The 26,202-nt window shown below is 34.6% G+C and overlaps 1 protein-coding gene across 1 annotated transcript in view; it reads left to right on the top strand.

Moving 5' to 3' along the window:
• Positions 1-26,202, top strand: part of THSD7B (thrombospondin type 1 domain containing 7B) — a 786,243-nt gene that overhangs the window by 188,161 nt on the left and 571,880 nt on the right. The gene's annotated exons all lie outside the window — the stretch shown is intronic.

Genomic DNA, 26,202 nt, shown 5'->3' with positions numbered 1-26,202 from the left:
GCTTTAATTGATGCCCTGTAGTAGCTCTCTCATTGATTACTGTAACTTTTGATAATCACCTCAAGCAATTTTCCCTTCACAGTTCTATTTGCAGTGTGGCAGGCAGTTTGTATTACTCTTGGTGCCACTCTGCTCCCTCATCATTGATTTGCCTCTTGGGTTTAAAGATCTATTAATTGTCTCATTGCATATCCTATTTTTTCTTTTATTTTGACAGGACTTTCTCTGAGGTTCCATTATTACATTTTAAAATAGCTATCCTACAGCCATTCTTTTTCTCAGATAATGAGTGATGCTGTTATTGAACTTTTACCGTGCCTTAACTTAATGAAATGAAGTAGTCTTCTCTATTCAGTTTTTTGTTTTGTTTCACTGTTTCTTTTTTTTTTTTTTTTAAAGTAGGAGGACATCTGAGTTAGGAATTCTGAGCTGTAGACTAGGCAATCTGTTTATATGAGTAGGAAAATGATTCCTATTTATTGTTTGGATGAATAAAATTCAGACAAATGGATTTTACTTTTAATATAGGGGAACATGGACAATCTTTTAAGCACTGTGATCATTTGGTACATGTTAAACATACCTTAAATTCTCAGACCACTCTAGTTGAATACTCTGTGATTTCCCCTGAAAGGAAATCCTGAAAGATAGTAAATTTTAAGTCCATAAAAGAAGCATCATTCCTAAAGCTCAAATATCATTACTACTTTGTTTGCTTTTTATCTCTACCGCCGCAGTAGATTTGGAAAGAAATTTTCTATTCTTATAACTCCCCAGACATAAACACATGCAGACCCCAAACAAAAACGTTATTTTCGTACGTTGTTCTTTGAAAACAGTAGAGAATATTTTGTTGCTTTTGTTGTGTTGGTGGGAATGGGAATAGAGGACTTTTTGTTCTTTTTTCCAGTTGTCCTTAAGTTTTAGATTTTTTTTCCCTCCTCATCTTTATTGATTTAATTTAGAAATATATTTTAATTAAAAAATATATTTAATTTTAGCATGTTTCTAAAGCCAAATGTATACATAAAGTTAAATTCAGAGAAGTGTTACTCCGTCCTCAACACTTTCATCCTATGTCTTCTACCTCTTGTAGATAATGCACTTTCTTGTTTTCTAGTTTATCCTCCTTGTGTTTCTTTATACTTTCTCTTCTTTCTTACACAAAGGAGAGCATACTATCTAATCTCTTTGGCATTTTTTTAAACTTAGTATTATTTCCTGGAAATTGCTCCACATAAGCTATTAAAGGTCGTCTTCATTTTTTTTTTTTTACATTTGCATAGTACTTTGCTGACTCTACACCATAGCTTATTTGAACAAACTCCTATGCTTGGCCATCTTGGTAGTTTCCAGTATTTTTCAATTACAAATGATTCTTCAGTAAATAAACCCTGGATCATATATTTTGATATCGTTGCAGGTATATCTTCAGGATAAATGCCTAGAAGTGTGATTGCTGGGTAAAAAGATAAATACATACAAGTTTTGTTAGATATTGCCAAATTCTCCTTCGTGGGAGTGATGCCATCTTACATTTCCATCAACAAATTTATAAAAGGAGTGTATTGTCAAGCTTTTGAAATTTTTTACCATCTGAAATATGAGAAATGGTATCATAATTGCATTTCTCTTAATATGTGTGAATTTGAACCTTTGCCCATGTATTCAGGGGCCATATTTCTAGATCATTTTGCTAATTGCCTGTTTGTGTTGTTTGCCTATATTTCTATAGGAAGTTTTGTCTCGGCTCTCATTTCCCAGTCTTTGTAGCTAGGGATATAACCTTGTATCTGGGATATGTGTTCTTACTTTGTCTCTTAGTTGGCAATTTGGGTTTTGACTTTGCTTATGGTGATATTTATTATGCAAAAGTTAAAAAATTTTTTCTTAATAGTCATATTGGTCTCTCTATTTAATTTATTGCATTTGGAAATTTAGTCATGTTCTTTTGCACATCCAGTTTAAATATAACATGGTTTCTCCTAGTGTGTGCCTAATTTTGTTTTTATATTTGAATCTTTGATCAGTTTACACTGTGTTCTTATATATGGTGTGGGGAATGGATCTAATTTTATCTTTTCCCAAAAGTCTTTCCAGTGTTCCAGTGCCATTTACAAAAAAAGCTCTCTCTTTGACCCTGTAATTGAGGTACCATCTTTATCGTGTATTAGATATCTATATATAGTTGGGTCTCTTACTGGACTTCTATTCTGTTTGTCTATTTATGAGCCAGTCCCTCACTATCGTAATTAGAGGGGCTTTGCTAACATAATTTAATACCTGATTGGGTAGTCCTTTCTTATAACTATTCTTTTTCTGTATTTCCTAGCTTACTTGAAAGATAATCATTCCTTATAAAATGTATGATCAATTTGTCTAGCTCAATAAAACTAGCTCATTGGAATTTTTCTTCTGATTATATTACATTTATAAATTAACATAGGAAGAACTAACATTTTTTAATAATATATGTCCCTTTATTTTTTAATACTGAAATATATTTGATATATAACATTATATTAGTTTCAGGTATACAATATAATGATTCAATATCTGTGTATATTGCAAAATAATCACAATAAGTTTAGTTAGCATCCATCACTGTACATTGTTACAGAAATATTTTTTCTTGTGATGGGAAGTTTTAAGATCTACTCTCTTAGCAACTTTCAAATAGTACAGTATTATTATTAACTGTAGTCACCATGCTGTACATTATATCCCCATTCTTATTTATTTTAAAAGTGGATGTTTATACCTTCCTTCACCCATTTCTCCCCTCACTTTCCACCTCTGGTAACCACCAATCTGTTCTCTGTATCTATGAGTTTGGTTTTTTGTTTTGTTTTGTTTTAGAGTCCACATATACGTGAGATCATATGGTATTTGTCTTTCTCTGACTTATTTTACTTAGCATATTGCCTTCCAGGACCACCCATATTGTTGCAAATGGCAAGATTTCATTCTTTTTACGACTGAATAATATTCCATTATATATGTGTAACATATTATATTCTACATAAAATATAAAATATAAATAGATCGATACACAGAAGTAGAATTGCTGGATTATATGATAGTCCTACTTTTAGTTTTTTGAGAAACCTCCCTACTGCTTTCCATAGTGACTGCACCAAATTTACATTCCCACCAACAGTGCGCAAAAGTTCACTTTTCTCCACATCCTTGACAACATTTGTTATTCTCTGTCTTTTTGATGACAGCCATTCTGACAGGTGTGAGGTGATATCTTATTGTGGTTTTGATTTGCATTTCTCTAATGATTACTGATGTTGAGTGGCTTTTCATGTACATGTTGGCATGTACCTGTTGGCCATCTATATGCCTTCTTTGGAAAGATACCTATTGAGATTTTCTGCCTATTTTTTATTTGGATTGCTTGTTTTTTTGCTATTGAGTTGCATGTGTTCTTTATATATTTTGGCTATTAACCCCTTATTAGATACATGGTTTGTAAATATTGTTTCCCATTCAGTAGGTTGCCTTTTCATTTTGTTGATGGTTTACTTTTCTGTGCAGAAGCTTTTTAGTTTGATGTAGTCCAACTTGTTTATTTTTGTTTTTGGTGTCAAATCCAAAAGTCATGGTCAAGACTTATGTCAACTCCTGTGTTTTTTTTTTTTTCCCTAGGAGTTTTATGGTTTCAAGTTTTACATTCAAATCTTCAATTCATTTTGAGTTAATTTTTGTATATGGTGTAAGAAAATGGTCCATTTTCACTCTTTTGCAAGCTGCTGTCCAGTTTTCCCACCACCATTTATTGAAGAGACTGTCCTTTCCCCACTGTCTATTCTTGGCTCCTTCATTGTAAATTAATTGACCATATAGATGTAATTTTATTTCTGAGCTCTCTCTTTTTATAATATAGGTGGAGGTTTATGTCTGTGCTCTCCATTCTGTTCCATTGATCCGTGCATCAGTTTTTCTGCAAGTACCATACTGTTTTGCTTACAATATTTGGGTAATATAGTTAGAAATCAGGAAACATGATACCTCCAACTTTGTTCTTCTTTCTCAGGATTGCTTTGGCTATTTGGAGTCCTTTGTGGTTTCATATAAATTTTAGGATAGTTTGTTCTATTTCTGTGAAAAATACCGTTGGAATTTTGATAGAGATTGAATTGAATCTATAGACTGTTTTGGGTAGTATGGACTTTTTAATAATATTAATTCTTCCAGTCCATGAGCATGGAATATTTTTCCATTTATTTATGTCTTCTTCAATTTCTTTTATTAATGTCTAATAGTACATTATACAGGTCTTTCACCTCCTTGGTTAAAATTTTTCCTAGGTATTTTATTCTTGTTTATGCAATTGTAAATGGGATTTGCTTTCTTAATTTAATTTCTGATATTACAAAGAACTAACATTTGATGTTGAAAGATCATAATTAAAAGCAAGGGATATCTTTTCATTTGTATCAAATCGATTTTTTTAAAGATTTTTTTTTTTTTTAAATTTTATTTTTTGGCTGCATCGGGTCTTAGTTGCGGCATGAGGGATCTTCATTGAGGCATGCGGGATCTTTCGTTGTGGCACACGGGCTTCTCTCTAGTTGTGGCGTGCGGGTTTTGTCTTCTCTAGTTGTGGTGTGAGTTCCAGAGCGTGTGGACTCTGTAGTTTGCAGCATGCAGGCTCTCTAGTTGAGGCGTGTGAGCTCAATAGCTGTGGCACAGGGGCTTAGTTGCCCTGTGGCATGTGGGATCTTAGTTCCCTGACCAGGGATCAAACCCGCATCCCCTCTATTGGAAGGCAGATTCTTTACCACTGGGCCACCAGGGAAGTCCTTCAAATCTATTTTTGTGTCTATTAGTGTTTTATAGTTTTGTTTATAGGGATTTTGAACAACTCTTAAGTTTTTTTTTAAGTATTTTATATTTTTGTTGCTACTGTAGATGTTTTGTCATCTGTTGAATTCACTAAGTAGTTAACAGAAAATGCTATTGATTTATATATACTAATTTTATAGTTTGTAACTTGCTGAATTCTTTTATTATTTGAGTCTTTTTTATCATTTATTTTCTAGTCAGTTTCAAATATAATATCATATTATAAGTAAACACAGAGAGTTTTAGATCTTCTGTTCTAATATCATGACTCTCATTGTTTTCTCTAGTCTAGTGTATTGAATTCAGACAAATATTAAATAGTAGTGAAGACAGTGAGCATTCTTCCCTTTTTCAAATCTCATTGAGAATGCCTCCAGAATTTCCCCATTAAGTAAGATTCTGGTTTTAAGATTGAGATATCTGTTAGTTTTTATTACTGCTATAACAAATTATCACAAACTTAGTGGCTTAAAACAACACCTTTATTATTTCACAGTTCTGGAGGTCAGAAGTCTGGAATGGATCTCACTGGAATAAAATTAAGTTCTCAGCAGGCTGCTTTATTCTGGAGGCTCTAGTGGAGAATCTGGTTGCTTGCCTTTTCCAGCTTCTAAAGACTGCTTGTGTTCTCTGGCTGGCAGTGTAGTTTCTTCAGATCTTGTCTGAAAGATTTCCCTGACCCACACTCTCTTGTACAGCTTTTTCACTTATAAGGAACCTAGAGATTACACTGGGGGCACCAAGATAATCCAGGGTCATTTTCCCTTTTGAAGAATCTTAATTTAATCACATATGCAAAATACCTTTAGGTTCTGAGAATTAAAGTATGGACCTTTTGGGGGAGTGGTATTCTCCCTGTCAAAAGTGTGTGTGTGTGTGTGTGTGTGTGTGTGTGTGTGCGCGCGCGTGTGTGTGTGTGTGTGTCTGTGTGTGTCTGTGTGTGTGTAATTAATCATATTCAGGCTGTATCCATCCATTCCTGTTTTTGTCAAGAGTTTGTGTTAGGAATTAATATTGAATTCTGTCAAAGGCTTTTTGAGTGTCATTGCAGATGCTCATATTTTTCTTTGAACCTATTGATATGGTGAATTATATCAATATATTTTTGAATACTGAACCATTTTTTCATTTGTAATATATACTCCAGTTTGTCATTTTCTTTCTTTCTTTCTCTTTTTGCTCTTTTTAATCTCATTGAGATATTATTATACTTGCTTTATAAAAATGATGTGGAAGTTTTCCTTGATTTTCTATGTTCTAAACAATTAATATAGCTTTGGGACCATCTGGTCACTAAAAGTTTGGTAGAATTTCTTTGTGAATCCAGCTGGACCTGATGCTTTGTTGTGAGGTATTTCTTTGAAAACTTTCTCTATTTTTTTCTATGGCGACTAATCTGTTCACACTAGGAATAATTTTGATAGACTATATTCTTAAGAGAAATGACTCATTCCTCCAGATGTTCAAATTTATTTATATTGGTTGGTGTATATCCTGTACAAAGAGTTATTTATCCTGTGTCATTTTTTATTTTTATGTATGTGTGCTTTCTCTCTTCAGTTTTTTTTTTTATAAATTTATTTATTTATTTATATTTTTATTTTCGGCTGTGTTGGGTCTTCGTTTCTGTGCGAGGGCTTTCTCCAGTTGCGGCGAGTGGGGGCAACTCTTCATCGTGGTGCGTGGGCCTCTCACTGTCGCGGCCTCTCCCGTTGTGGAGCACAGGCTCCAGATGCGCAGGCTCAGTAGTTGTGGCTCACGGGCCTCGTTGCTCCACGGCATGTGGGATTTTCCCAGACCAGGGCTCGAACCCGTGTCCCCTGCATTGGCAGGCAGATTCCCAACCACTGCACCACCAGGGAAGCCCCTCTCTTCAGTTTTGTTTAAAATAATGGTTTGTTTATTTGGTTGACCAAAAAAACCCCACAAAAAACAGGATTTTACTTTATTGTTTTTATGTTATCTACATTATTTACTTCTTTATGTTTACTTTGTGTTTATTTTAGTTCTTTTTCTAGGTTTTTAGATAAGGTGTTTAATTAATTTATCTTTATTCATATTGACATGCATGTTTAGGGTTATCAATTTTCCTCTGATATCTGCTTTAAATGGATCCCATAGATTCTGAACATGTAGTGTTTTTATTTATCATCATTTTATTTTAAAATTTTTATAGATACTCTTTGTTTTTCCTCTTTCACCCAAGATGTGTTTGATGCAAGATATTTTAATTTCCAGATAGGAAAGGCTTTTTGTTTTGTTTTTGTTTATTTTTAATTTCTAGTTATTTGCATTGTAAGCAGATTGCTGTTTATAATACTTCTACATTATAGAACCTACTGATGTTTTCTTTGTGTTATAATCTGTTATCAGTCTTTATGAATGCTCTATGTTCAATTAAGAAGAAGGTATATTCTCTGTTACCGGTGTGAATTGTTTGATGTATTTGTACTTATTGATTATACCTTGTAGGTTTTTTATATCTTTCCTTATATTTTGTCTGCCAAGCCTGACTTATATTGAAAATGGTTGTTAAATTCTCCTATTATTAGTGTGTTTCTTTTTCTCCTGTATCTTCTATATTTTTTCTATACATGGCCGTTGGTATAATTTGGTGCTATATCTTCATTGTAGAATGTAGCTTTTTAGCATTATAAAGTATCCTTATTTGTTTCTTCTAATCTTTTTGACTAATTTTACTTTGCCTGATATTAGGATTACAACATGTGCATTATTACTGTTTTCAATTTCCTGAAAAATATTTTTCTATCCCTTTATATTTAGCCTTTTTAATCATCACACTTTAGGTATGTCTCATATTCAGCATCAGTGTGGAGTTGGGTTTTGCTTCCTGAGTCAACGTAAACATTAAATTTCTTATAATAAATGAATTAAGTTTATTCACATTTGTGGACTTGACTTATGTTTCATCTCATTTTGTCATATTATCTCAGGTTGAGTTGTGGTATATATAATATCATATTTGCTGTGTTTTTGGTGTATAGCTTTTACTTTTAAATATTTTTTGGTGCATTCTAATTTTAGGGTTTATCTTTGTATTAAAACTTTTTATAGTGCTCTTCACTCCCATTTTTCTAATCTAATTTATTATAATGTGTTATATCAGTTTTAAATGACTCCCAACTAAGGCCGTTAATTTTATTTTACCTTCCCATTTTTTTCTCTCTCTTATCCTTTCATCTTTTAGGTGAATTCTTTCTACTTGTCAGAACATGTAGTGTTTATATATTATTCTACCCATGATCCCACTCTCATTGTAGTCTTAGCTTTACAGTTATATATATGAAATGTTTAAGGTCAGTTCTTTTGCCACAGTTTTACAAGTTGTCTTTGGTTGGATGAAGCTCAACATCCAGTAGATTCCTATGTAAAGTCACAGTGTACAGTATTTCCTGAATTTGGTAGACTAAAAACTATCTGAAGAACTGCTTAGCAGGATATAATATTCTTAGTTCACATTTTCTCTTTACTTTTCTTGAAAATTGCTACTCCAGTGTAGCCTTGATTTACATGTTGTTTTTGAGAAGTCTGTTGCCAGTTAACTTTTTGGTAGTTGTAAATTATTTCATCTTTTTGCCTGAACACCTAATTGTTTATCTTTAAAGTTTAATGGTTTTACTAGTATGTGTCTTGGAGTTGATTGTTCTGGGTCAGATTTCCAGGGTACCTGATGGGTCCTTTAAATGTATTGATTCCAATCTTCTTTTATTTTTGGAAAGGTTTTTTGGGGGGTTATATTTGTAAACATTAGCTTTTTCCAGTGTATTGACTTCTTTTTTCCCAAGTATATCTAATATGTGTGTTGGACATCTCTGCCTATGTTCCTACTTTCTCTGACCCATTTTACTTCCTTGTTTCATCTTATTTCTCTTTGTTTTTTCCCCCCTACTTTCCTTCAGTACCCTATATTATGTTTTCATTTGAATTTGTTCTTTCTTGGGCATCTTGTAATTCGGTATTCATTTTTAAATGATTTTTTTTCCTTCTGTGTTCTTCCTGAGTTCAGTGAATTCTCATTTTATGTCTTCTTGTTTTAAATCCATTGTGATCTTAGTTTTTGTATTTCTGATTCAAGTTAGGTTGTTTTTTTTTAATATCTTTCAATGTTTATTTGAGGATATTTACTGCAGTTTCGCGTGTTGAATGACAGTATTTTTCTATCAGTACTTTGTTTCTGGTTGTTTAGAAGAAATTTCTTACCAGCAGAAAATCTTTCACACTTTCTGATTTTTTGTTGTAGTTTTGAACGGATGTAGTCTGCTTTATTTCTGTTTTCATTCATTTCGTGAACACAGTTCCTATTTCAAAAACGTCCTCTTCTGTGAGTACTGCCATCTTTTGTGACGTGTCATTTATGGACCTTACTGCTTGTAGTGGTGGTGGGGAAAGATTGGTGTGCCTTTTTTTTTTTTTTTTTTTTTAATGTGGACCATTTTTTTAAACTCTTTATTGAATTTGTTACAATATTGCTTGTTTTATGTATTGGTTTTTTGGCCGCAAGGCATGTGGGATCTTAGCTCCCTGACCAGGGATCGAACGCGCACCCCCTGCATTGGAAGGAGAAGTCTTAACCACTGGACCGCCAGGGAAGCCCCAGGTGTGTCTTATTTCACCTTTGTTTGTATAGGATTCTTAATTTCCTCCACTATTTCCTTCCTTTCCTTCACTGTGTCATCTCTATAGACTACCAGCCTTCCCCTCTATATATGATTATCCTCCAAAGGTATGCTTCTCCAAGACTGCCACTTCCAGTCCTGCACACTTTCAAGGCCCTCCTCTGTATGTGTGCTAGCACTACCAATTTCTGACCTGTATTGTGTGTTTTGAAGTTTGGTGAACTTACTTTTTCTGGAAAAGATTTGTCTGTGATTCATCTAAGTGTTTAACTCCTCTGTAGTCTTTTTTTTTTTTTTTTTTTAATTGAAGTATAGTTGATTTACAATGTTGTGTTAGTTTTAGGTGTATGGAAAAGTGATTCAGTTATACATATGTATATATATATATATTTTTTTCAGATTCTTTTCCTTTATAGGTTATTACAAAATATTGAGTATAGTTCCCTGTGCTATATCCTTGTTGTTTCTCTATTTTATGTATAGTAGTGTGTACCTTTTAATCCAAAACTCCTAATTTATCCCTCCCCGCCCCTTACCCCTTCGGTAACTATAAGTTGTTTTCTGTGTCTGTGGGTGTATTTCTGTATTGTATATAAGCTCATTTGTATCCTTTTTATTTAGATTCCACATATAAGTAATATCATATGATATTTGTCTTTCTCTGTCTGGCTTACTTCACTTAGTATGATAATTTCTGTAGTAATTTTTATCAGACTCTTTTAGGATGCCTCTCCTCTACTTTCCACACCCAGTAAATTGCATCTGAAGGAGGTCAGTGGGTAGTCTGTTAGAATGTTTTTCTACTTACTTGTGATCTGAAGGGGTGTGTGTGTGTGTGTGTGTGTGTTCTCTTTATCCAGTAATGGTGAACACAAGGGTAATGTGTGGTTTGTTTTACTCTTATTATTTTTAGGGAGGTAATGGTGGTAGGAGAAATTCAGAGTCAGGCAACTGCCAATGGTCTCCAAACCTGAAAGTCAAGATAGGCTTTTTTTTTTTAATGCAACTTTCAGGTCTTATAAATTTGGGTCTCTAACAAGAAGAGCTCTCACATGGATTAACTGTAAACATAATTTTGGCCTAAAAGACAGAGAAATTTAATTTTAGTCTTGGCCATTCTGTATTTTTTTTGCTGTGTGCCCATTAGAAAGTCACATAACATTTTTGAGCATCAGTGTACTTCTCTATAAATTGAAGGTAGCAGATAAGACCTTCATATGTTTGCTGATATTGCTTTCATCTCTAGGCATTCACAAATATGTATCAACATATCATTCTTAGTACTCTAAGAAATTTGGAGAAGCTAGAATCCCTTTTATTCTGAGACTTATACTGCATTTTAAATCTCTATTGAATAATGTTTTCTGGTAACAGGAAATGAGCACAATACTAAAAGCATTCCATTTTGATATAATATCACTCTCAAGGATATTTCTTCTCAAGAATGTAATATGTCAGTATATCTGTGCTCTTATCTCTTTATCCATAGAAAAATCTCTCTATCCTACAGAAGCAACTGAACAGCATATTTAAAGTATAATTTCATATTGCTATTTTAGCTTTAGTGCATGATTTTAGTTTTATTATCTGTTGAACAATTTAAAATGGTATAAATCAAAATAAGACATTAAGGGCTTCCCTGGTGGCACAGTGGTTGAGAATCTGCCTGCCCATGCAAGGGACACGGGTTCGAGCCCTGGTCTGGGAAGATCCCACATGCCGAGGAGCAACTAAGGCCGTGAGCCACAACTACTGAGCCTGCGCATCTGGAGCCTGTGCTCCACAACGGGAGAGGCCGCGACAGTGAGAGGCCCGCGCACCGCGATGAAGAGTGGCCCCCACTCGCCGCAGCTGGAGAAAGCCCTCGCACAGAAACGAAGACCCAACACAGCCAAAAATAAATAAATTAATTAATTTAAAAAAAAAAAGACATTAAGAGGCATTTTATTTTATTTTTTAAATATTTAGTTATGTTCTTTATTTTTTTGGCTGTGTCGGGTCTTAGTTGCGGCATGTGGGATCTTTCATTGTGGTGCACGGTCTCTTTGTTGCAGCACTCAGACTTCTCTCTAGTTATGGCGTGCAGGCCCCAGAACACGTGGGCTCTATAGTTTGTGGCACGCGGGCTCTCTAGATGAGGTGCATGGGCTCAGTAGTTGTGGCATGCGGGCTTAGTTGCCCCGCGGCATGTGGGATCCTCATTCCATGACCAGGGATTGAACCTGCATCTGCTGCATTGGAAGGCGGATATACTATTGGACCACCAGGGAAGTCCCAAGGGGCATTTTAATAGCTCAGTTTTATTTTATTGAGAATTAGAAGGAAAAAGTTTGTATATCTCAATCAGAGGCCCCCATTAGTTATAAATTCTAAACTAATATAAATATTTTTTGTCAAATAAGACATAAATTACCTCAGGCTACTTTGTCCACGAAGGGAGTTTAGAAAAGGAAACTCATAATCCTCCAGCTAAAATTTCTCAGTAATCCTTAATATTTTTCTTGGTAATTTTAAATTATTTATTAAATTTTCAAAATTGTCTTCCAGAAAAAAATTTTAAAACTCACCTTTTTTTCAAATGTCTTCACTTGCTGAATCATATATATAGTAGGCAGCTTACTTTTAGTCTTGTTTCTAAAGCGGCCAGGGATTTCACATAAACCTTGGTATGTGCATGTTTTCCTTTTTCAAGTTATTATTCTTTTTTTTTCTCAGATATTCCTATTATGTTGACTTATGGCAGAAAAATGCTACCACTTTGCAATCAAAATCATTTAAATAAATAGCATATATTATATCTGATTTCCCAAATCTATTCTCTTTTAAGCCTATCTAGGTTCTGGTTCTTTTCTCTTCATTTCACCATTCACATTTTATTCCCTGGTGTTATTTTCATGGTGTGAGCTTGCAGTCATTCTCTAAGTTAGAATATGTAAGCTCTAGAAGCAACTGTTCCCTTGTTATTATGCTATAATTTGGGTAAGCTACTTCCATATGGATAGCAGTATTTTTGCTAAATAGTTGGAATAACTGTACTTTTGAATGACCCACAGTTTTATAAAGGTTGCTAAAGTCCTTTCTTAGTTAGTTGCAATTTTACTTCTATAAAAATAACTTTTTAACTGTAAAGCACATTTTGCAAGTACTAAATTCTATAAACAAATATTACATAATTTAGAACAAGTATAATGGAAATGAAAATTCTTGCACTATTCAAAACTTTACTCATCCATTTTTAATCACTTCTAACCAGTATTTTTTTCCATGTGTAGGGCAGATTTAGCTCTGTAGGAATTTGTTTATTTATAGATTAGATCATTATGTGCTTTCACAAAGCTTTTTGTCAAAGAACTTTTTAAGTTTCTGGTTAAAGATGGCAACTGAACATAATCATTTATTACTGCTGTATTCTGGAACCCCACTTAAATAACAGTAAAGGAATAAAAAAGACAAACTCTCAAGGACAAATATAATAGAAAGGATATAATAGCTAAAAAGAAATGTCAACGAATTTTGGGAGCTGGAAAGTAGATGAATGAGTGGTAGTTTACCTAGCAGAGTAGAAAAAGCTGAATGCTCCCCTTCAGTTGGAAGATCTGCAAGAAGCAAATCAGTTTACATGACACAGCTGTACCAGACACAAACCCATTTGCCTATCACATTTCTGCCTCTTTCACAGCACATAGAAAGATACTTCACTGTCCTCTTTGCACGTATATTGGAGCCATTTGACTGAGATCTGACCGATGCAATGTGGACAGAAGTAACATAAGCCATATCTAGGGTAAAATCATAAATCACTTTGGGCCATCCTCCTGCTCTCTCTACCTTTCTACCTAATGGTGAACTTGGAAGCCATGTATTCTAGATGGTGAATTTTTAAGATGGATACAAACTGGGTCCTTAAGTCTTCAGGTAGAAAAGAGCCTTCTAAGAGGGCTGAATAACCTGCATCAAAGTCTTTGTGAAGGGAAAATGAACACTTATTTTGTTAAACCATTGAGATTTCAGGGTTTATTTGTTACCATAGTATAGCCTATTCTGTTCTAGTACAAGGTTCTTGGAAGGTTTAAGAATTATAGATAGTAGTAAGCAACTCTGATGAAAAATGTGTTCAGTGTGCCTAAAAATTACTCCCTTACCTGCAGAACATAGTGTGTGAAACATCATCCTGTGAACGTGCAGGTTAAGTGAAAATCCGTCCATAGTTTGTGAAAGTGTCCTGACAGCTCTTTCTCCAATCAGTTTTCATAAAGCTGACAGCCAGCTCTATACACATAGTGCAAGAGATGGGAGAATTCTTATCTTAGGAAAAAGGTGAAATAAAGAATAAAGATTGATGGAGACCAACATTTGAGGGTCTCCAATAAAATGATCTGAGTTCCGCATAATCAGCCAACAGAAATGTTTACCATTTGATGAGACCCACCTGTGATCAAAGAGCTTCCAATCTGTGCTTGTGGTACTTCATTCATTCTAATCCATAAGAGCAAAGGATCATGAAAGTAAAAAAAAGGTTACATTTAATATTGTCAAAGATATTAAATATTCATTCGTGAAGTAAAAGCAGGGTAATATTAAAAATAAATAAGTAGGAAATAAGAAAGAAATATTGGACATTAAAAATTTGCAAAATATGTTTGCAAAATAATAAGTTTGAAGATAATCTTGAGGAAATCTCTTTGAATACTGAATACTGAAAATAGGGGGGAAAATCAGAATTATATAGGTTAAACAAGAAGGACAAATGTGTTTAATGTTGATGTTTCCAAAATAGGAGGTCCTTCCTATAAAATGCAGTACATGAAAATATATATCAAATTGACCGATGAGCTAAATATCAAATTGGAAATATAAAACTTTTCTCGAAGAAAAAATATGAGAGCACAACTTATGGCATTGGGATAGGGGAAAAAATCTTGTTTGTGGTACAAAAAGCACAAACTATAAAGGGAAAGACTGAAAAACAAACTAAAATGTTATGTACCACAAAAAGACACTATAAACAAAATTAAAAGTAAAATTACGGGAAAAGTTATTTGTAGCATGTAGAGAAAACAACAGGTTACTATAAAGAATCTGTATTTTTCTCTATGTATCTACTTACTGTCATCATCATCTGTTTGTGTGTACTTATGAAATTCAATAGGAAAAAGGCAGCCAAATGGAAAGAGAGATGTATTAGTTTCCTACAGGTTCTGTAACAAATTACAGCAAACTAAGAGGCTTAAAATAATGCAAATGTAGTATCTTATAGTATTGGAGGTCAGAAGCCTAAAAGTTAAGAAATCTTGAAAAGAAAACATTATTCTGTGTGTGTGTGTGTGTGTGTGTGTGTGTGTGTGTGTGTGTGTGTGTTTTTCTTTTCCTGAAGGTTCTAGGGGGGAATCCGTTTTCTTGCATTTTTCAGTTTCTAGAGGCTGCCCACATTCCTTGGGTCATGTATTATCCCAGCCTCTGATTCTGTTATCATATCTACTTCTCTGTCTGTGGCCCCTTTGCCTCCCTCTTAGACAGACCCTTATAATTACACTGGGCCCACATGAATAATCCAGGATCATCTCTTCCTCTCAAAATCCTTAACAGTCACATCTGCAAAGTTTATGTTGGCACGTAAGGTAACATATTCACAGCTTTCAGGGATTAGGATGTGGACATTTTTGGGGCACCATTAGTCCACCTACCATAATGGACAAACAATATGAATGATTAATTCATAGGATAGGAAATGTGAGTAATCACTAATGATTTGAGAAAAATATGAATAAAGCTCAGTGGCTACCTGAAAAACCAAGTGCACTTTCTCAATATTTTGGAAAAAATAAGTCTGATAAAACCAAGAATTTTGAGCATGTAGGAAAGGGAAAATACCACAATACCTATTATATTTGTTTACATGACCATTTATGGTCTAATTCCAGGCAAAAATACTCAGGAAATCTCTCACACATGTGTAACAACATAGAGACATGTAAAAGAAGGTTTAATACATAATCCTGTGGAATCATAAGAAATTAAGCACAACCAAAAGGTATACTAATGGGAAAATGAATACATAAATTGCTCTGTATTCACATGGGGATATTACTCACTAATAAAAATGAATATACATTATCTACATTTATCAACGTGGATAGATCTAGAAGTCATAATATTAAGTGAGGAAAATAATTTCTACAGTAATACGTATAACAAAATAATATTTAAGTAAAACTTGTAAAAACATGCAAGACAATGAATGCTATTTATGAAGATGTACATATTTAGTTAAAGTATAAAAATGTGGTGGAGCATAATAAAAATCAATTCCAGGATAGTGGCTGTGTCTGGGGAAGAGAGATGGAACTGGGATTGCAAAAGACATAGGGAATTCACCTGAATTTATAATTTTTTATTTATTTAATGAGATCTGAAGTAAATGTTAGCCTTTGCTAGTAAAGTATGGGAGTGTTTATTGCATTCCTCTACTTTTCTGAATGTTTGAGATATTTAAAACTATTTTAAAGTGGTAATTGAAGTGTTAATGAAATGAGGGTATTTTTCTGTTGATTTTTATCCTTTAAGAGCTCTGTCCTTATTTTGTATGTAAAGAGATTCCCTTACATTTCCAGAGGAAGTAACGATAACTAGAGTTATTTTTTTTTGCCCTCTTTTTTTAACATCTTTATTGGAGTATAATTGCTTTACAATGGTGTGTTAGTTTCTGCTTTATAACAAAGTGAATCAGTTATACACAGAGTTATTTTTGGTTTCAAAGATTTCCTTTACAGTTGAATACTTGTGAAGTAATTTACAAATGACAACGTACTCTATAAATCTCAAGGAGATTTAATTACCGTAGCTTCTCTTTTTTGTAAAGATAGATCAACACTATATGTCTGTTTTATTAAAAAGGCATACCACCTTCTGTGGAAAGATTGAGTCCCAATTCTGTGTATAGGCAGGAATGTTTGTTTTGGACTTTAGTTTATAAGGTGATTCTACTTGAACTGAAGGGTACCGTAACTCTGGGGAACTAAGTAGATCACATTTTATTATTCTTTTTTTTTCTGCAAATAATGAAACTAAGTAGCCATGAGACTAAGGTCATGCTAATGTATTGTGATGCAAATTTCAGGACACATATTTCTGATTCACCATTTAGTGCTTATTCCACTATTTCGGTAAAAAGAAATCTCAGTGATCACATTAGACCAGGGCCCTATGTCATACCTTTTATTATTATTATTTTTTTAACCAAGGAGGCAAGTTAATAAAAGTAACTTTAAAAATAAGTAAATATGTAGTCAGTGGAACATACGCCCTTCCTAATTCCAAGAATTAGGAGCCCTTTTCAAAATTACAAAAGCCTTGATTAATCCCTGCAACTCCATGCAAGTACTTGTACTGTTGGAGTCTTACCCCTTCTTCTGGTCCAATAGGAAAAGTCAGTTTGGGAAAGATGAGAGTGACAGCTAGGAAATGGTAAGAACCAAACCACTACTTCTGTAGACAGAGAACTGTATAGTATGGGATCTTCTTTAGGAAAGGAAGAAGAAAATCCTTCTGAGAAATTAAAACTCCTTATCTAAAAACATACACAAATTAAAAACTTTATTAAAGTTCTGTTTTCGTTTGCCAGGGCTACCTTAACAAAGTACCACAGACTGTAACTTAAACAACAGAAATTAACTTTGTCATAGTTCTGGAGGCTGGATCAAGTGTCAGCAGGGTTGGGTTCTTCTAAGTCCTCTCTTTGGCTTGTGGATCATTGTCTTCTCTCCAAGCCTTCTCATACTCTTCCTCTGTGTGTGTCTGTGTCCTAATCTCTTCTTATAAGGACACCAGTCATACTGGATTAGGTGCCACCCTAGTGACCACATTTAAAAGACTATCTTCACTTACAGATACATTCTGAAGTACTGGACGTTAGGACTTTGACATATGAATTTGAGAGGGGCATAACTCAGCCAATAATAATTTCTGAAATGTCAAAACTGAGAAACTTGTTGATTAACAGCTTTCTGTTATATCATAAACCAAAAATAGGTGGGCCTTCCCTCTTTCCTCCACATCGTACAGTGATGATACATTATGATTTATGTGGGGCATTTTCAAGAGAGGTTCTTCCTATTTTGTCTTGATCCCAGGCCCCCCAAATATCTAATTGGAGTGAGTGATGGTAATGAGGTATTCATTGCTTTTTTCATTTTGAAGAGGATAATATGATCTGAATAGACTTTTAAAAAATATTGGACCAAAGGTTTATCTTATATCGTTGTGAAATTTGAAAGCCATACTAATCCTCTATGGCTTCATGATGAATATCAGTATGGAAATCTCACTATATTTTACTCATCACTGTGGCCAAATATGAACATATTTCATTCTCCCCTGCACACTGTCTACTATAATCCATTTCTGTTGGTGGCTCCCTTAATCTACATACTTTCCCAAGTCAGAAATTTGGAAACATTTTAATACTTCTCTCTTTTTAAACACATACAAAGGAACTATTGCCAAACCCTGTGTATTATTCCACCAAGTTTCATAGGTTCAATTTTGGAAGTCAGTGTTTGAACACTGACCCTTTCTTTGATTTACATTCCTGTCAAAATTATCCTTTTCTTCCCCAAAGTAATGGATGCCTTTGACTGAATAAGGGAAATACTAACAACGACAAAGTGAAAAAAAGAAAAAAATGCCAATAATACTTAAAATATTGTCTCCCTACATGAGTCTGATTTTCTCCCTTTAAAATTATTTAATGCTCAATTAAATCCAAATTCCTTAGCCTTTCCAGAAATCCCTTTTGAAGAACTACATACCTAATATTTATCCACATTCCTCTTTGAACTTTGTGTGCCATAAATGGACACATTTATGACAACTGACAAGTTGGCTTTTACTTTCCCCCATTGGTGTGCTTGTGAATATTTGACTACCAGTTTTGGGGGTTGAAGGGGTCAGGGTAGGGGTAATGGGACTTGATTTATGGCATTTGCTAGTTTCTACAGTGTAAATACTTCCACCATGGCTAATTTTAAGCTACTTACATGAAATCAACAGGCTTGCAAAATTCCTGAAAATTTTACAGTTGGTCCTTGTTAAACAGTAAATCCTTGTGTGTCCTTGGACAAATTTTATCTCAGGGCTTCAAATAATGCTACTTCCTTGAGTTAAAATAGTCTTCTTTCCGTGCCTGAGAAGTTCCCATTAATCTTTTAAAATGCAGCTCAGATGTCCTTCTGTCTTAGAACCCGCCTCACCCCTACCCCCACCTTTCCCAGGTGGTCTATCACTGCCTCATCAGTTTTTCTCCTCATCATTGTAAGTGCTTTTATGTTGAATTCATCACATTATCATGTTATCTTATCTTTTTTTTTTTTTTTCTTTTTAGGGACTGACAATATACAAAATTATAAGTACAACGCCAGCAAAAAACATGGACTAAAATCAGAGAATACATGATACCTTATGGAAGTATAGAGAAAGGAGCAATAAAGAATATGAAATGCTTTATGAATTTATGTGCCTCAGTGGGAATTTTGGTCCTGATACAGCAATTACACTGTCTAAATTTCAAAGTCTAGATGGTTTCATATACATAGGATTTACTTTGGTTCTCTGCCGTCAGCATGGATAACTGACACACATGCAATATATAATAGTATTTAAATGCTATTGCCATTGAGCGGTTCAAAATAAATTAATGTTATGATCCATTGAGGCTTACCAGTAAGCCCTGAAGATGATTAAAGGGACCGTTGGTGACCCAGAAATATCTAAGTTGTTTTTGCATGTGTATACATGATCTTTTGAATTGTGGCTAATCATTCTTGTGCTCATAGAACAGAGATATTTACTCTTGGAGAAAAGTTTTCAAGTATATATCACATTTTTACAGAGAGGATGCTGCATCCATCTTCATCTATCTCAAGATGGAACTAATAATTAATTGTGTCTATACAACGATAATCATTCCAATAAAAAGTGAAAATCATTCATTCATTCACTCGTCAAATGTTCATTGAGTGTCTTCCATGTGCTAGAAATCACACTAAGTTTTGTGGAAAATGATAGTGAGCAAAACCAGATAGGATTTGTCCCCTCGTGAGGCTTGAGGAAGATGGGATGTAGTCAGATATTTGCAGAGATGAAAATAAAATTGCACCTGTGAAACATTTAGCACAAGGGAGAAGTCTAGAGTGTTAGGAGAACTTGCAGTTGTTTTGCTCTAGTCAGGGAGGTCGGACATGTGTTCACCAAGGTAGCAACATGGAATGGAGATCTAAATAATGATTAGATACTAAATAGGAAAAGGTGCGGAGGAGTGAGAAACTGACAATCTTTTTATGGCTGAGAGAGTATTGGTGATTATGCTACGTAGTGGCTGGAGCAGAGAGTGCAAAGAGGGCCATGCTGTGTGTATGTCGGTGAGGGTGGGGGCCTGGGGGTGGGAGTTGGGAGGGAAGGAGCAGCCAGACTGCTCAGGGCCTTGTAGTTCTTCTTTGCCGTGAAGGCAAAAGGCACAGCAAGTAAATTTAATTTTATTCACACCATTTACCTTAAGGTAGATATATCTCAAGGCAAATGTCTTTTCTTTTTTTTTTTTATTTTTTTATTTTTTTATTTATTTTTATTTTTTTTATTTATTTTATTTTTCACACACACACACTGTATTTTATTTTTACAAGAGATAAATAGACTGACACCAAGCATTGTACATGGATGACCACAACAAAAGCAACAATGATTGCAATTACCAAACATGAAACACACTCATACTATGTCATAATATTGACATTCAGTCCAGTAATCCTCCACTGTAACAGCTCCTTTACTTTGCAGTGAAAATTGATTTGTATATTCTTTGCCTCTGAGTCCTTGTGGGATTTTTTTTTTTTTTTAATTCAGACAGAAAGTCACAAAAATTATACTCATCCTCCTCAGTTCACTCAGTCCCATGTAATTAATTTTTTTTTTCATCTTGATCTTTTGTTAGCACTTTTATGAGTTCATCAGTTTTTCATTAGAGTTCTGAAAATGGTTATTCATTCAGTTCAGCAGTACAGTCAGTTACCAGAAACCTGTACTTGTCAGAGTCTTTTCCATGAATTTCTTGAAGATGAAACCCTTTTATAGGAACATATTTGCAAAATCATCAGAGTACACCCAGAACTGTCTGTAAATGACAAAAGACTTAAAAATGACCACGGTTAAAGATTTGATGAAAGTTCATAATAATGCAGTTGACAAGAAAATTAGTTATTTCTGAGATATACATTTTAAAGTAATAACTAGGATTATTACTTATAACATTATACCAGAACATATAAGATTTTTAGAAATTTCATGTAATGTCTGAAACATTTATATTAACATATTTCCATACATATTTCCATACAAATACAAATATAAGATTTTTAGAAATTTCATGTAATGTCTGAAACATTTATATTAACATATTTCCATACAAATAACCCAATGAAAGTTTAGTATTAGTTGTTTTGTTTGTTTTTTTTTTTATACTGCAGGTTCTTATTAGGCATCAATTTTATACACATCAGTGTATACATGTCAATCCCAATCGCCCAATTCAGCACACCACCATCCCCACCTCACCGCAGTTTTCCCCCTTGGTGTCCATATGTCCATTCTCTACATCTGTGTCTCAACTTCTGCCCTGCAAACTGGCTCATCTGTACCATTTTTCTAGGTTCCACATACATGCATTAATATACGATATTTGTTTTTCTCTTTCTGACTTACTTCACTCTGTATGACAGTCTCTAAATCCATCCACGTCTCAACAAATGACTCAATTTCGTTCCTTTTTATGGCTGAGTAATATTCCATTGTATATATGTACCACATCTTCTTTATCCATTCGTCTGCTGATGGGCATTTAGGTTGCTTCCATGACCTGGCTGTTGTAAATAGTGCTGCAATGAACATTCGGGTGCATGTGTCTTTTTGAATTACGGTTTTCTCTGGGTATATGCCCAGTAGTGGGATTGCTGGGTCATATGGTAATTCTATTTTTAGTTTTTTAAGGAACCTCCATATTGTTCTCCATAGTGGCTGTATCAATTTACATTCCCACCAACAGTGCAGGAGGGTTCCCTTTTCTCCACACCCTCTCCAGCATTTGTTGTTTGTAGATTTTCTGAAGATGCCCATTCTAACAGGAGTGAGGTGATACCTCATTGTAGTTTTGATTTGCATTTCTCTAATAATTAGTGATGTTGAGCATCTTTTCATGTGCTTCGTGGCCGTCTGTATGTCTTCTTTGGAGAAATGTCTATTTAGGTCTTCTGCCCATTTTTGGATTGGGGTGTTTGTTTCTTTGATATTGAGCTGAATGAGCTGTTTATATATTTTGGAGATTAATCCTTTGTCCGTTGATTCATTTGCAAATATTTTCTCCCATTCTGAGGGTTGTCTTTTCGTCTTGTTGATGGTTTCCTTTGCTGTGCAAAAGCTTTGAAGTTTCATTAGGTCCCACTTGTTTATTTTTGTTTTTATTTCCATTACTCTAGGAGGTGGATCAAAAAAGATCTTGCTGTGATTTATGTCAAAGAGTGTTCTTCCTATGCTTTCCTCTAAGAGTTTTATAGTGTCCAGTCTTATATTTAGGTCTCTAATCCATTTTGAGTTTATTTTTGTGTATGGTGTTAGGGAGTATTCTAATTTCATTCTTTTACATGTAGCTGTCCAGTTTTCCCAGCACCACTTATTGAAGAGACTGTCTTTTCTCCATTGTATATCTTTGCCTCCTTTGTCATAGATTAGTTGACCATAGGTGCGTGGGTTAATCTCTGGGCTTTCTATCTTGTTCCATTGATCTATGTTTCTGTTTTTGTGCCAGTACCATATTGTCTTGATTACTGTAGCTTTGTAGTAGAGTCTGAAGTCAGGGAGTCTGATTCCTCCAGCTCCATTTTTTTGCCTCAAGACTGCTTTGGCTATTCGGGGTCTTTTGTGTCTCCATACAAATTTTAAGATGATTTGTTCTAGCTCTGTAAAAAATGCCATTGGTAATTTGATAGGGATTGCATTGAATCTGTAGATTGCTTTGGGTAGTATACTCATTTTCACAATGTTGATTCTTCCAATCCAAGAACATGGTATATCTCTCCATCTGTTGGTATCATCTTTAATTTCTTTCATCAGTGTCTTATAGTTTTCTGCATACAGGTCTTTTGTCTCCCTAGGTAGGTTTATTCCTAAGTATTTTATTCTTTTTGTTGCAATGGTAAATGGGAGTGTTTCCATAATTTCTCTTTCAGATTTTTCATCATTAGTGTATAGGAATGCAAGAGATTTCTGTGCATTAATTTTGTATCCTGCAACTTTACCATATTCATTAATTAGCTCTAGCAGTTTTCTGGTGGCAGTTTTAGGATTCTCTATGTATAGTATCATGTCATCCGCAAACAGTGACAGTTTTACTTCTTCTTTTCCAATTTGTATTCCTTTTATTTCTTTTTCTTCTCTGATTGCCGTGGCTAGGACTTCCAGAACTATGTTGAATAATAGTGGTGAGAGTGGACATCCTTGTCTCGTTCCTGATCTTAGAGGAAATGCTTTCAGTTTTTCACCATTGAGAATGATGTTTGCTGTGGGTTTGTCATATATGGCCTTTATTATGTTGAGGTAGGTTCCCTCTATGCCCACTTTCTGGAGAGTTTTTATCAGAAATGGGTGTTGAATTTTGTCAAAAGCTTTTTCTGCATCTATTGAGATGATCATATGGTTTTTATTCTTCAGTTTGTTAATATGGTGTATCACATTGATTGATTTGCGTATATTGAAGAATCCTTGCATCCCTGGGATAAATCCCACTTGATCGTGGTGTATGATCCTTTTAATGTGTTGTTGGATTCTGTTTGCTAGTATTTTGATGAGGATTTTTGCATCTATATTCATCAGTGATATTGGTCTGTAATTTTCTTTTTTTGTAGTGTCTTTGTCTGGTTTTGGTATCAGGGTGATGGTGGCCTCATAGAATGAGTTTGGGAGTGTTCCTTCCTCTGCAATTTTTTGGAAGAGTTTGAGAAGGATGGGTGTTAGCTCTTCTCTAAATGTTTGATAGAATTCACCTGTGAAGCCATCTGGTCCTGGACTTTTGTTTGTTGGAAGATTTTTAATCACAGTTTCAATTTCATTACTTGTGATTGGTCTGTTCATATTTTCTATTTCTTCCTGATTCAGTCTTGGAAGGTTATACCTTTCTAAGAATTTGTCCATTTCTTCCAGGTTGTCCATTTTATTGGCATAAAGTTGCTTGTAGTAGTCTCTTAGGATCCTTTGTATTTCTGCGGTGTCTGTTGTAATTTCTCCTTTTTCATTTCTGATTTTATTGATTTGAGTCCTCTCTCTCTTTTTCTTGATGAGTCTGGCTAATGGCTTATCAATTTTGTTTATCTTCTCAAAGAACCAACTTTTAGTTTTATTGATCTTTGCTATTGTTTTCTTTGTTTCTATTTCATTTATTTCTGCTCTGATCTTTATGATTTCTTTCCTTCTGCTAACTTTGGGTTTTGTTTGTTCTTCTTTCTCTAGTTTCTTTAGGTGTAAGGTTAGATTGTTTACTTGAGATTTTTCTTGTTTCTTTAGGTAGGCTTGTATAGCTATAAACTTCCCTCTTAGAACCGCTTTTGCTGCATCCCATAGGTTTTGGGTCGTCGTGTTTTCATTGTCATTTGTCTCTAGGTATTTTTTTATTTCCTCTTTGATTTCTTCAGTGATCTCTTGGTTATTTAGTAACGTATTGTTTAGCCTCCATGTGTTTGTCTTTTTTACGTTTTTTTCCCTGTAATTCATTTCTAATCTCATCGCGTTGTGGTCAGAAAAGATGCTTGATATGATTTCAATTTTCTTAAATTTACTGAGGCTTGATTTGTGACCCAAGATGTGATCTATCCTGGAGAATGTTCCGTGCGCACTTGAGAAGAACGTGTAATCTGCTGTTTTTGGGTGGAATGTCCTATATATATCGATTAAATCTATCTGGTCTATTGTGTCATTTAAAGCTTCTGTTTCCTTATTTATTTTCATTTTGGATGATCTGTCCATTGGTGTAAGTGAAGTGTTAAAGTCCCCCACTATTATTGTGTTACTGTCGATTTCCTCTTTTATAGCTGTTAGCAGTTGCCTTATGTATTGAGGTGCTCCTATGTTGGGTGCATATATATTTATAATTGTTATATCTTCTTCTTGGATTGATCCCTGGATCATTATGTAGTGTCCTTCCTTGTCTCTTGTAACATTCTTTATTTTAAAGTCTATTTTATCGGATATGAGTATAGCTACTCCAGCTTTCTTTTGATTTCCATTTGCATGGAATATCTTTTTCCATCCCCTCACTTTCAGTCTGTATGTGTCCCTAGGTCTAAAGTGGGTCTCTTGTAGACAGCATATATATGGGTCTTGTTTTTGTATCCATTCAGCCAGTCTATGTCTTTTGGTTGGGGCATTTAATCCATTCACGTTTAAGGTAATTATCGATATGTATGTTCCTATGACCATTTTCTTAGTTGTTTTGGGTTTGTTTTTGTAGGTCCTTTTCTTCTCTTGTGTTTCCCACTTAGAGAAGTTCCTTTAGCATTTGTTGTAGAGCTGGTTTGGTGGTGCTGAATTCTCTTAGCTTTTGCTTGTCTGTAAAGCTTTTGATTTCTCCATCAAATCTAAATGAGATCCTTGCTGGGTAGAGTAATCTCGGTTGTAGGTTCTTCCCTTTCATCACTTTAAGTATATCATGCCACTCCCTTCTGGCTTGCAGAGTTTCTGCTGAGAAATCAGCTGTTAACCTTATGGGAGTTCCCTTGTATGTTATTTGTCGTTTTTCCCTTGCTGCTTTCAATAATTTTTCTTTGTCTTTAATTTTTGCCACTTTGATTACTATGTGTCTCGGCGTGTTTCTCCTTGGGTTTATTCTGTATGGGACTCTCTGCGCTTCCTGGACTTGGGTGGCTATTTCCTTTCCCATGTTAGGGAAGTTTTCGACTATAATCTCTTCAAATATTTTCTCTGGTCCTTTCTCTCTCTCTTCTCCTTCTGGGACCCCTATAATGCGAATGTTGTTGTGTTTAATGTTGTCCCAGAGGTCTCTTAGGCTGTCTTCATTTCTTTTCATTCTTTTTTCTTTAGTCTGTTCCGCAGCAGTGAATTCCACCATTCTGTCTTCCAGGTCACTTATCCGTTCTTCTGCCTCAGTTATTCTGCTATTGATTCCTTCTAGTGTTGTTTTCATTTCAGTTATTGTATTGGCCATCTCTGTTTGTTTGTTCTTTAATTCTTCTAGGTCTTTGTTAATCATTTCTTGCATCTTCTCAATCTTTGCCTCCATTCTTATTCCGAGGTCCTGGATCATCTTCACTATCATTATTCTGAACTCTTTTTCTGGAAGGTTGCCTATCTCCACTTCATTTAGTTGTTTTTCTGGGGTTTTTTCTTGTTCCTTCATCTGGTACATAGCCCTCTGCCTTTTCATCTTCTCTATCTTTCTGTAACTGTGGTTTTTGGTCCACAGGCTGCAGGATTGTAGTTTTTCTTGCTTCTGTTGTCTGCCCTCTGGTGGTTGAGGCTATCTAAGAGGCTTGATGGGAGGCTCTGGTGGTGGGTAGAGCTCTATCTTATCTTTTTATTTATCTGTTTTCCAATTACATGGTTAGTATTTGAAAGCACTTCAGTTTTGCAGATGAGGAAATTGATGCACAGAGCCTAA

Source organism: Eschrichtius robustus, chromosome 5 (assembly GCF_028021215.1).
Source record: "Eschrichtius robustus isolate mEscRob2 chromosome 5, mEscRob2.pri, whole genome shotgun sequence".
Taxonomy (NCBI): Eukaryota; Metazoa; Chordata; class Mammalia; order Artiodactyla; family Eschrichtiidae; genus Eschrichtius; species Eschrichtius robustus.
The sequence above is the reverse complement of the archived record's forward strand: the minus strand, read 5'-3'. Positions and strand labels throughout refer to the sequence as shown.